Consider the following 13,030-nt stretch of genomic DNA (forward strand, 5'->3'; position numbering starts at 1 on the left):
CACTGCTCTATTCTGGGGCAGGGTGACGCAGAGCCACAAGGCCTCCAGCAGGGGGCTTCCAGACCTACAGCAGACCTACAGCCACAGTCCTACAGCAATTTTAATGGAGCATTGACCAACTCAACAGATGAATTTTCTTATATCCAAGCACAAAACTGTCCAACAAAACAGAGAACTAGAAGGCTGTCATACACAGCATAGATTTTTTTTTCATTAGTTCCCCTAAACATCCTTCTCCATTTCTTGCCCCTTCTTATTGTATGCAGAGGTACTAGTGATGATGGTCTGAATATTCTGCAGGTTGTCCAACCTTGAAGTTCCATGATCCTGATGTAATGTGTTGAGTCACCTTCCCAAGATAATTCAGATATACCTCTTCTTTTATTCATCCATATCTAAATTCATCCTCTAAAGAACTAATTTGCATGAATTAGGAACAATTTTACATGCATAATCCAAATCCTCTTTAAGTCAAAGGAAAGATTCCCATTGACTTCAATGGGTTTTGGACAAGGTTGTAGGAACTGTAAAAACAATTAGTGCTTCAAACTTCAGTCTGTGAGGGCAGCAGACCCTCCTGTAAATACCAGCCTATACATCTGATTTTTGGAAAGTCTATACAAAGCTTTGCAAATGTCAAAAAATCTAAATATTCATTAAAAGTGACTGATATCGGATGGTACACTAGTTTCCATTAGAACAGAATTGGGTTTTATTTATATAGTATCTTTCACTTCAAGGTAATTTACAAAGCAGTTAGTTGAATTCTGGTGGTACTGTGACAGATCATCTTCACTGATATACATGGGAAGCGGACTCTCATCGGATAGAACTCCACACCTCTTTGGAAGGATGGGGTGTGCCACTTCTGCATAGAACTCCAGTGTATGGTCCTATGTGGGTGCTCTACCCACATAGGGAAGATATTGGAGTAGGAGGACTTTGGAGTAGGGGGAAGTGGAGTGGATTTTGGAGTAGGGTGCTCTACCCACATGGGGAAGATATTGGAGTAGGAGGATTTGCTGCAGGGATTGGTTGTCCCTGAAGAATGTCTAGATTTCCCCATGGAAATCTGTCTGGGTGTTAATACAGCTTGGATTCTTGGGTTTCTGGGTCTTCTATGAAGCTGAAAGGGACATAGCCACATGGTGCTAGGGGAGGAATGGGCAGTGGATCTGTATGGAGGTTCATTCAGCCTTGCTGATAGCTTCTATTTCAGTGGAATTGAGGAGTCCTTTCTTGGTGGATCCTCAGGTCTGCAGAGTGAGGGGCTTTACTCTTTCCCACCTCCTCACCACACCAAATCCCTTCTGCTTTAGGTGATTGATAGTTTACAGCTAAATCTGTAAGATCAACCTCATGGAGTTTTGCTTCAGTTCCATCCCATTTCTCCAGGCTTCTTCCTAGGATTAGGTAATCGAATGCACAGACAAATAGAAGTAAGGTAAGTAAGTAAGGTAAGAAGTAAGGTAACCTAAACTGTGAAAACTTGTTTTATGTAGAGAAAAAAATATTGGCTATGATCTGGGATTTCATCTTTGTATCTTTTAAATTAATTCCATAAGACCAATAGGTTCTATTAGGACACTCGCAACCTTGGTTCAAAGTTTCACCGGAAATCAGCACCTCTTGGACTACAAAGCAAATGATTTTGGCAACGTACCTTCTTTCCCAGAAGATAATTGTTTTGAGAATGTAAATCTTTCAGTTCAAGTAAATCTGAGCAAACATTTGGACAATGGACATCATAGCTTATTTAGATTTTTTCCTCTTCCCAAATTGTCCATGAACAGACTGATTTTTACATTTGTTTGCTACTTGTACCTCTTCAATTCATTTTCACTGCAAGTATTCTTTTGAAGCAGTCAATATCTGCAACATGATATTTGAGCTGTCTGACTGTTCAGATAAGTCACATGCTATTGCTTCTTTACCCTGACAGGATAGATTCACCTTCAAACTATTTCTAAAATTAATATTGTTTCACTACAAATTTCATTTATGATTAAATGAATTCCAGTTCATTCAAAATTCCCTTTCTGTGAATATCTCTATAAACAAAACCGCACTTGAACAAATGATCACGAAAAGTGTTTATTTTAAAAGGAGTGCAAATGTATTTAGGTTGAGCCATTTACTATTCTCCTATCTTTCAGATAATCCACAGTCTTGCTTAAAAATTAAGATAATTAAATTACACAAGTTGGACTCACCAAATAGCACTTCAGCATCCCTAGTGCTATTATATTCTCTACAGTACCCTTCTGGGATAAACACAGTTAAATAATTCCTTCTGGTGATAGAGATATGCAGTTCAACACACCCACACACACACACGCGCTACTTCAACAAGGCAGTGCTACCTCAGCAGTGTGTAGAACCAGGGCATAATAAGGTTTTGCGTCCATTTTTTACATGTTGGAGAAGCAGCATCTTTCTTTCAGAGGACAGCTGGTTAAAAAAAGTTACTCTGGCCAATGATCTACTGATTCTCAAAAGTAAGGGCCATAGTAGAGACATCACTACAATCTGATATACAACTTTGGCGTATCGAAGTCCAGAACACTGCTGTCATCCTTAGTCCTTATCAATCATACACTCAACCTAGAATAATAAAAGATCATAGAATATTAGGGTTGGAAGGGACCTCATAAGGTCAACTAGTCCAACTTGCTGCTCAAAGCAGGACCAATCCCCAACTAAATCCCAAGCCCCTAAATTGCCCCCTCAAGGATTGAACTCACAACTCTGGGTTTAACAGGCCAATACTCAAACCACTGAGCTAACCCTCCCCTCTAAATCATGGAGTCAACATACCATTAATCTTGTATCAGAAAAAAGGCAGCTATAGTACCCTGACAATGAAGTAGATGCAATCATAGGCTTGGTGTTGTGTTACACTAATTGTGAACAGTCTTTTTAAAACTAAAATCCAAAAATCCAAATTGAAACAATTCATTAAAACATTATTTTAGCCTATGGCAATTGATGTTTGTGAAGTAACAGCATCTGAAAAAGTGATTTATTGGAATGGAAACCTCCATATTACCTCTATGTTACAGTTGCAGCCTGTTATGCAGTACATTTTGATGGCCAGAAAATGGCAGTTATAAATTATTTCACAATTCATTGGTTTATGATTTATGAATAATAAATTTAAATACAAGATAGCATGCAAAAGAAGGAGCAATTTTTTCAGAGAACTAGCATCTCAGTGTGAAGTTGCGAACAATCTACTGTCAGACTATGAAATGTCTTGTTAGGAAGCATGTTATTTTCCATTTTGCACCCTTCCCTGAAGTTCACTTTAGAATTTTATACTATGAGTTAGCGCTCTACAGAGTCATACCAGAGGATAACCTGGTATGGCCTTACCAAAACTAGCTCCTGTTTCTTCCAATGAGGAGAGAGCAAAGAATGACAAGGGGCTCTCATTGCAACTAAAAACATCTCTAACTTTCTTGAATTGCAAGCCAGTTTTTCAAGATTGGAAGTCTGATTTTTCCCTAGAATTGGTCTCTAATTGATTAAAAAAAAATTCAGGCATTGATTTGGAACTCTGTCTGCTCAGATGGAAGGCACATAAACAGTACAATTTCACCATGTTGCTTAATAGTAACCGCATTATTGAAGGTGAGTTACAGTAAGTGGGATTTCATAGGTTGGAAGAGAAAGTAAAAGTAAAATAAACTATCAGGTTGCTATATATCATCAATAGTTTGAATCACTAACAATGGTATTTGTCATTAGCATAATTAATATGACATATTTGTAGTGGCAGTGTCCAGAGGCCCTTATCAGGATAGGGGCCCAATTGTTTGAGATTCTGATCAAGCTTGCAGATAAACATTGTCCCAAGCTCAAAGAGCTTGCAGTATAAACTTATCTATGGAGAAAATATCCTGAAATACAGGTTCTTGACATTTGAAAAATCAGTGGATAACTGTAAACAAATGTTTTGAGTTATAATAATTCAGCCAGGATAGAAAAGGAATTGTGAACGCTTGCCTGTTCTCAAGCAAAAGCAGCCAGCAGTAGTAACATCTGACCTACACACCTGTATTCATTTATAATCCCATTTCTTGTCACTGCTGGCCCTTATCCCTTGCACTATTTGTTTAGCCATCCCTGATTCCAACTCAACCTACAATAACGGACCAGCGGCAGAGCACCTGTCAGATCTTGAAATTTAGTGCTCAATCCATTGGCAATTGAAGAGAATGGAAAGACTTCCATTGACTTAAATCAGCCTTGGTTCAGGCCCTTAGTGCGGCAGAAGAAAATGCAACATGTGTATTGGTTCAAACCTTTTCTCCTACTCTGGTTTACAAAGAAACCCCCCAAAAAGCAACACCTTTTTCTGAAATTGTTTGATCACTCTCAGATGTTTAGGACATTCTTTCAAATGATCAATTTGACTGACTATTGCTAGGCGAAAAAATAGAGAAAATAACCATCTTTTGTGAACAGAAGAAAAAGGGCTGTTTTAACTCTTTGTTGTAAAGCACTTTGAGGTTTCTTAGTGAAAAAGTGAAGGCTGAAGAATTCCAGTGTTTTTAACCATGCTGGTGCCTAACTGCTTCATTTATATTCTTCATATGTTAAAATGGAACATATAAGAGGGGGGTCATAAGGCAGCCTTCTATAGTCCTTAAGCTATCAAGTACTTTTAGACTTCCTTCTCAAGTATCAGATTTTGCCAATTTAGGACGTGACCCAAAGTCCATTGAAGTCAGCTGAAAGACTCTTATTGACTTCATGGGCCTTGGCTCAGATATTTAGAGACTTTCTTTTCAACGAAAGCTCCTAATTCTTCTGCTGCAATTCTATGGGGTTTTTTTTGGTATTTTTTTTTAATAGCTTCTTACTTAGGGCCAGATGGCCCAGTTAAGCCAGTGTATATCCAAAGTTCATTGGGGTTACTTTGGATTGACACTTGCATAAATGAGATCAGAATCTAGCACTCTGTACTTTTTTATCATGTTAGAAAAACAGCTTTTCATTGTGTTAGGTTTCTTGAACTGTTTATGAAATACCCATCCACAGTCTTCCATGGAGAAACTGATATTAGAGCTAATACGAAATATGTCCTCTTCTGAACCTATAACACTTACAAGACTCTAATACTAAAAGGGTTTTGAATGTCACGTGTTTATTTGTACATTCTTGATTCCCTTGTAATCCCTATTTTACTAGCTTTTACAGCAGGATTTGTGACTTTTTTGGTTATCCATGTAATAGCCAAATTGTCCTGATTAATAAATTGTAGCTATGTCCAGAATATCTGAATTTTCATGGCTAAATCTTGGATAAAACAGGATTTGCCAGTTCAGAATATAATTTATTGTGTTTGGCTTGCTAGGTAATGATATAATATAGTGTGACTGGACCTGCTGATGCAGAACATAATCAGCATGCATGGTCTAGCTAGCAGAAAATGTAAAATAAACTGCTTAGATTATTTACTGAGAATACAATTTACTTAAAATAACTAAAGTACAACATATGCTTGAAAATGAAGAGTATGAAATTTTAAAAGCTGACATTAACATTAAGTTAAGGCTGAGAAAAAAAAATCCCAAACAATAAAAAAGCCAAACAAAAAACGAAGGGAAATAATAAACCCAGGGATATCATACATTAATTTCCTGGCATTGATGGTACTGGTGCATCAGTGACAGCCAGAGAACGCTGTATTCTACAATCGGGAAATTAATGATTTGATGGAAATAGCCCTTGTCTAATAAAACTGATTTAATCTTTTGAGGAGATTACTTATTTTGTTGATAAAAGTAACTGTGTAGATCAGGGGTGGGCAAACTATGGCCCGTGGGCTGGATCCGGCCTGTGAGCTCTTTTAAGATGGCTGAGGAGCTCCCGCTGGGGAGCAGGCTCTAGGGCTTGCTGGCACTCCAGCTGGGGCACAGGGTTGGGGGCTGCATCACATTGCTCCCAGAAGCAGCCGCATGTCCCCACTCCAGTGCTCCAGCTGGGGAGCAGGGTTGGGGGCTGCACCATGTGACTCCTGGAAGCTGCTGCATGTGTCATAACCTATTCCCAGATTTGGACCTTAGCGTCCAAAATATGGGAGTTAGCATGAAAACCTCCAAGCTTAGTTAACAGCTTGGACCTGGTAAAGCTGCCACCACCCAAAAAATTAGAGTGTTTTGGGGCACTCTGGTCCCCTCAACAACTTTCCCTGGGGACCCCAAGACCCAAATTCCTTGAGTCTTACAACAAAGGGGAATAAACCATTTCCCCCCCTTCTCCCTTCCAGGTGTTCCCTCCCTGGGTTCCTGGAGAGATACACAGAAGCAAGCTCCGTGAATCTAAACAGAGGGATTCCACCCTCCCTATTTCCAGTCCTGGAAACAGAAGTACTTCCCTCTTCACCCAGAGGGTATGCAAAGTCAGGCTAGTAAATCTAACACACACAGCTTTCCCCCTGACTTCTTCCTCTCACCAATTCCCTAGTGAGCTACAGACTCAATTCCCTGGAGTTCCCCACCAAAGAAAAAACTCCAATAGGTCTTAAAAAGAAAGCTTTATATAAAAAGAAAGAAAAAATACATAAAAATGGTCTCTCTGTATTAAGGTGACAAATACAGGGTCAATTGCTTAAAAGAAATATGAATAAACAGCCTTATTCAAAAAGAATACAATTCAGAACACTCCAGCAACTACACACATGTAAATACATAAAAAACCCAACATATAAACCACTGTCCTTTCTGTACTTACAACTGGGAAACAGAAGATTAGAAACAGGAGGTAGAAAAATCACTTCTCACAGCCGAGAGGGACAGACACAAGACCAGAACAAAGGACTCACACACAAACTTCCCTCCACCCAGATTTGAAAAAGTCTTGTTTCCTGATTGGTCCTCTGGTCAGGTGTTTCAGGTTACTCCTTTCCAGGTGAAAGAGACTTTAACCCTTAGCTATCTGTTTATGACAGCATGGCCCTGCTTTGGTGTTCCAGCTGGGGCGCACGGTCTGGGTCTGCACCACGTGGCTCCTGGAAGCCACTGCATGGCCTTGCTCCACAATCCAGCCTGTGTGCAGGGTTGGGAGCTGCACCATGTGGCTCTCGGAAGCTGCAGCCTAGTCCCCCTCCAGCTCCTACACATTCCAATGGCCCCCTGAGTGCTCCAATGGGTGGTGCTGCGGATGGGGCAATATGCAGAACTGGCTGGCCACGCCGCTGTGTAGGAGTCGGAGAAGAGACATGCCACTGCTTCCGGGAGCCACTTGAGGTAAACGCCACTCAGACCCTGCACCCCTGAGCCTCTCCCTGCATCCCAACCCCCTACCCCAGAACCAACATTTAATTTCTAGTGGAGTTCCACAGGAACCTGGTGCTGTTCAACATTTTCATCAGTGATCTAGAAGTAAATATAAAATCACTGATGATAAAATTCGCAGATGACACAAAGACTAGTGGAGTGGTAAAAAATGATAAGAACAGGGCAGTCACATAGAACAATCCAGATTGCTTGGAAGTCTGGGCCTATTTAGACAAAACACATTTTAACAGAGCCAAATGCAGTCATACATCTATGAACATGAAATGCAGGCCATACCTACCAAATGGGGGACTGTATCCCGGAAAGCAATAACTTTGACAAGGATTTAGGAGTTATAGTGTACAAACAACTCTCAACGTGAACTCCCAGTGCGATGCTGTAGAAAAAGGGCTAATGCGATTCTTGGACGCAGTGCCGGCTCCAGCGTTTTTGCTGCCCCAAGTGGCAAGGAGAAAAAAAAAAGAAAAGAAAAGCCGCGATTGGCGGCACTTCGGCAGCAGCTCTACCACCGCTGCTTCATTTTTTGGCGGCACTTCGGCGGCAAGTCCTTCCCTCCGAGAGGGACCGAGGGACCTGCCGCCGAATTGCCGCCAAAGACCCAGACGTGCCGCCTCTTTGCGTTGGCTGCCCCAAGCACCTGCTTGCTGCGCTGGTGCCTGGAGCCAGCCCTGCTTGGATGTATAAACAAGGGAACAGTGAGGAGGAGTAGGGAGGTGATTTTACCTCTGTGTGGCACTGGTGGGATGGATACTGGATTACCCTGTACAGTTCTGGTGTCCACATTTTAGAAAAGATGTTGAAACATTGGACAAAGCACAGAAAAGAGTCACAAAAATGATTCAAGGGCTGAAGAAAATGTCTTACAGTGAATGACTCAAGGAGCTCAATCCGTTTATCTTATCAAAAAGAAGATTGAGAGGTAACTTGATTACAGCAGGTAAGTATTGTCATGGGGAGAAAGTACTGGGTGCTACAGGGCTCTTTAATCTGGGAGAGAAAGGCATAATGAGACCCAATTGCTGGAAGCTGAAGCCAGACAAATTCAAACGGGAAAAAAGGCACAATTTTTTTAACAGTGAGGGTGATAAATCACAGGAACAAACTACTGAGGGAAGTGGCAGAATCTCCATCTCTTGATCTTCTTAAATCAAGACTGGATGCCTTTCTGTATATATAGGAGGTCCCTTATGGCCGATAACTCTATGACTCTATTAAATTATACTTTCCAGGGTCATGTCACTAAGGCTACCTTGATGTCCTTATTTCAGCCCATAGTATGCCTAGGCATTGCAATACCGATATGGTATAAAAATATCTTGCATTTATTTAGCATCTTCCATTCTGGATGTTCTCAAAGCACTTTCCAAATCTGGGATATGGAAAACATCTCCAAAACAGAGCTAGCTTAGTGTGGAAGGTGAAAGCTTTTTAAGAGACTACAGCAATATGACACAATAGTTTAGGGCAGCAGATGAAGAACTGAACCTGCAAGATGGAGGCAAAATGTAATGCAAAGTAAATAACATCCCCTCTACTGGTTCTTCACACTAAAGGGCTACCTATGCTGCAGGACTTTGGTAAAATGCACGTGACCATGAGGGGCATAGCTCACTCTATTTTTGCCTTCATTGTTTCGTGTCTGTACATTTTCTTTATATAGTTTTTTAAAAAATTAAAATCCCTTATATATAAATTGTAATTAGTCTGAAATATAGCAGCAACCTTGACACTATAATGAAACTAAGGGACAGAATGTGGCTGGCCCTGCACAAGTGTGAATGGCAGAACAGAAGGCAAGAACTTTCCCTCCCCATACACACTTGCATAGGGGACAGACACAATCCCAGTGTGAATTGCAAGAACAGGGGAAGTATTAGCTTCACAGATGTTTCCACGCAGGAAGAGACAGGTAACTTGGAATACACATGAAGAGCCAGTTAGGCTCCACTATAAGACCAGAGACCTGATTCTCTCTCTTCTCTGCTCCCATCTCTGCTCCAAGTAACTTCCATTAAAGTAAATGGGAATTACTCATATCTAAGGCCATGTTTTAGTGGTGGGTATTTTTAGTAAAAGTCATGGACAGGTCACAGGCAGTAAACAAAAACTCATGGCCCATGACCTGTCCATGATTTGTACTATACATCCCTGACTAAATCTTGGGGAGCGGGGTGGCCTGGAGGTGCCATGGGTGCTGGGAGATGGGTGCTTGGGGGAGTGCCAGAGGTGCTCATGGGGGAGGTTTATGGGGGTGGGGTGCTGCAGGTGCTCAGGGGGGCTTGGGACCCCTGCTTGTGCTGTGGGCAGTGGGTGGCGGTGAGTTGCCCGGGACCCACGCTGGTGTGGGGGAGGGGGGTTGGCGGGGCTGGCAGGCTCCCTACCAGGCTTCATGACTCCCCAGAAGTGGTGACATCTCTCAGGGGAACCACAGCCAATGGGAGCTGTGGGGGCAGTGCCTGCAGGTGGAGGCAGCATGCAGAGCCCCCTGGCTTCACCTCCACCTAGGAGCCGAGGGATATCACCGTTTCCGGGGAGCCTGCCCCCAAGTAAGAGCCACCCAGAGCCCTCATCCTCTCCCATGTCCCAACCCTCATTCCCCCAACCAAACTCCTGTTGCTGCTGTGGGTGGAGGGGGGGAAGCAGTGGCCCAAGACTGCCCAGCAGCGGCTGGTGCAGCTGGCCACTGCAGAAGTCATGGAGGTCTCAGAAAGTCATGGAATCCATGACTTCCGTGACCTTCGTGACAAACTTGCAACCTTACTCACATCCTGTGGGAATGGGGCAAGGTGACAATTCCTGTTTTGATATGGTGTGGTTGAAGGGGAGGTGCAGCTTAGCCTGCCCTCTACTGGAAGTTCCAGCTTGGGACCTAAAAAGGAAGCAGGCACCCACTCCAAGCATCAAGCCTTCTCCGCTTCCTGACTCAGGTCACTTAGTTCCACTGCTTCCCTCTTTTCCTTGGCGTGTATGTATGTTACCCAGTCTTCATGGCTCTCTATATCTGGCTCTCCAGTCAAATGAAGCCACCTCTACTTGGGGTACCATCCCACAGTACAACTGTCCACTTAGGCCAGATTGATCTGTTCACTCACTGAAAGAGGTCAAGTAAGCCAGGGTCATGTAACAAAAAAATCAAAAGAAATAAAGTCCAAACAAACTGCCTCCTCAGTCTCTCACCCGGTGGACTCCTCAGACTGGAGGAGAGAGGCACGCTGTTTCCCCGCACACCCCCAATTTGCTACCTCTTCCTGCTTAAGTATGTATTCTGATGTGCAAGCTGAGTAAAATCCACAGGTTATAATAGGACCTCTGCCTGGCTCTGTTTGGTAGGAATTAACTCTTTCCCTGGCTGGGCTAGCGTGGAATTTGCCCACCACATCACATCCCGTATAGCACTCATTTTCCCTGCCACCACAAATGTATTTCACAGAAGCTAAAAAACAAGAGAGAGACCTAGACAGAGATTGGGACAGTGTGTGGCCTGATTCAATATGATATAAATAAGAAAACCAAACAACTTCTTTAATTCCTTATCTTATTTCAGTTTTAGGATCCTGATGGACCTTATTTTTCAAGTAGGGAGATAGCTAGATCACTCTTGAGAGACAGGTCAAAGGGTTGTACCTGGGCCAGAAGGATCAGAAGGCAGGGGGATAAATGGGATGAAAATGTGTAATGCGATGCTTACGCTGTTAATTCAGTAATGAGAATTATGCAGCTACTGGACAGGGCACTGATAAACATCTTTGTCTCACAAGCAGAACATTTGGACTCAGTTACTGATTTAAAAAAAATGACTGCATTAGTTGGCAGAATTCAAATAATTTGATTAGTTTTTTAAAAAAGAACTGCAATTTGCATACTCAGAAATCTATCGCAATATATAAAATTCACTTATTACATTATTAATCCTCCATTAAAGTTGATTCTGAGATACATGCTATAGTTTTGGTTTACTACAGACTAACATTTGGGGACTGGCCAATATAATAGAGACACTAGCATATGCGGTGCATATAATACATACAGATTTTGGTTTATTTATAAGCTTACTGTCCTATATATCAAGATAGCATGAGTCCTTGTTGTAAGAAGCTGAAATATTAACAAATCAAAACACTTCAAATATAATCTCTTCTTCAGTTTGGTTTCTGAGGCTGTAAGCCCAGTAAAACTCATTTCCTGTATTTTCCATGGATTGTCATAGATTTACTGCTGTAGGTGCAATAAAGCTGTCAGGTGATAAAAGTAGTGGAACAGGGAAAAATCATAACTGTTTCTTGAAAGCCTCATAAAATTATATTCTGTAAGGGGCAGTAAACCACTCAGATTATTCTAATTTAGCATAAAGCCATTTGCTGTGAAGTGGGGCTTCACCCATTGGTCAGCACAGCAATAAATAGAAAAAACAGTGCATCAGAAGAAGAGGTACAGCTGGGCTGGGAACAGAACAGCTTTTCTGAAACTAGAAAACATGCCGTCCTAGAAGGGGAATTAATTTAGGTCATTTGATGTATATGTATTAGACTTCATTATTTCATGCAAGGAGCCCACTTCATAGCTCTTCTTCATATAAAAATCATACCTGATAGTAAACCAGAGGAAAAGATCAGATTAAGGATCAGAACAAGAGAAATTAATTTGATATGTAAAAAATGTTCAGACAGCTAGAGCCGGAATTTTAATCCAGTTCTTTTACCCTTTTCCTCTTTCTAAATTTTCCTCCCCTGCGACCATGAAGATTGTGAGAGGAGACAGATTGACAGCACTGAGATTGATACTGCATTGGTGCAGAGGCAGGGCAAGCTTCTCCACACTTCCCAACTGGGCTTCCAACTGGAGGGATCATGATACTATTGTTATTAATTATATCTCTCATGGTAGCAATCACCATCTCTGAGTGGAGACCAAGGCCCCATTGTGCTAGGCACTGCACACACGCATATAACAGAAAATTCATGCCCACAAGAGCTTATGAATGTGGGCCAATCTTCATGATAATTCAGTCCTCAAAGTCTGGGCTGGGACTCCTGGCAATGGTATCAGTTGATTATTTTTTTAAAATATATTTTATAGAAATGAAACAAAACTGGAACCATTTATCCATCCCCTGTACTTTAGGGTTCAGGTAAAACTGGACTAAGATCCAGCACCAGGGTTTGTTTTGCAAAACCAAAATCACACATCTTTTTGTCCATCTCTATCTGGAGCCAAAACTAAAATCACGTATCCAATTCTTGCTACCCTCCAGAATTATAATGATTTGGACAAAATGGGACCTGGATCTGAATCTCCTTTTGTGGAATATGGATGGCTTTGTTAAGGCAAAATGACCAACGACATTGCAAAACCAAATCCACCCTGGGTTTGCCCATCTCTGTTTTTGGTGATGTGGCCACTTGTCTACAAAAAACTGGACTGACACCACTAAGCACATTTCACTACAAGACTCCAAGCAGCCATAAGATAGTAACACATTTCAGTCACTAGTGATTTGAACTGGTGATCTAGAAGTCAGGGATTCCATATCCCTTAATCAGTCCCGGGCTCCAGCAAATGCCCTCTCCAGTGTGTTTTTATTTTCATTTTGGATTCCATACGCATCTTTATTTGATATCTGCAATGCCCTTGAAGAGTCATTAGCATGAAAAAATAGGCAAATAAGAATTTTTGTTCTTCGGTTGGGCCCTGAAGTTTTGCATGTGGACATTTCCTCATCATTC

The 13,030-nt window shown here is 41.7% G+C and overlaps 1 protein-coding gene across 1 annotated transcript in view; it reads right to left on the reverse strand.

The window, feature by feature from the left end:
- SLC35F1 (solute carrier family 35 member F1) overlaps positions 1–13,030 on the reverse strand; it is a 375,104-nt gene that overhangs the window by 26,479 nt on the left and 335,595 nt on the right. The gene's annotated exons all lie outside the window — the stretch shown is intronic.

The sequence above is a fragment of the Gopherus flavomarginatus genome, chromosome 4 (assembly GCF_025201925.1).
Source record: "Gopherus flavomarginatus isolate rGopFla2 chromosome 4, rGopFla2.mat.asm, whole genome shotgun sequence".
NCBI lineage: Eukaryota > Metazoa > Chordata > Testudines > Testudinidae > Gopherus > Gopherus flavomarginatus.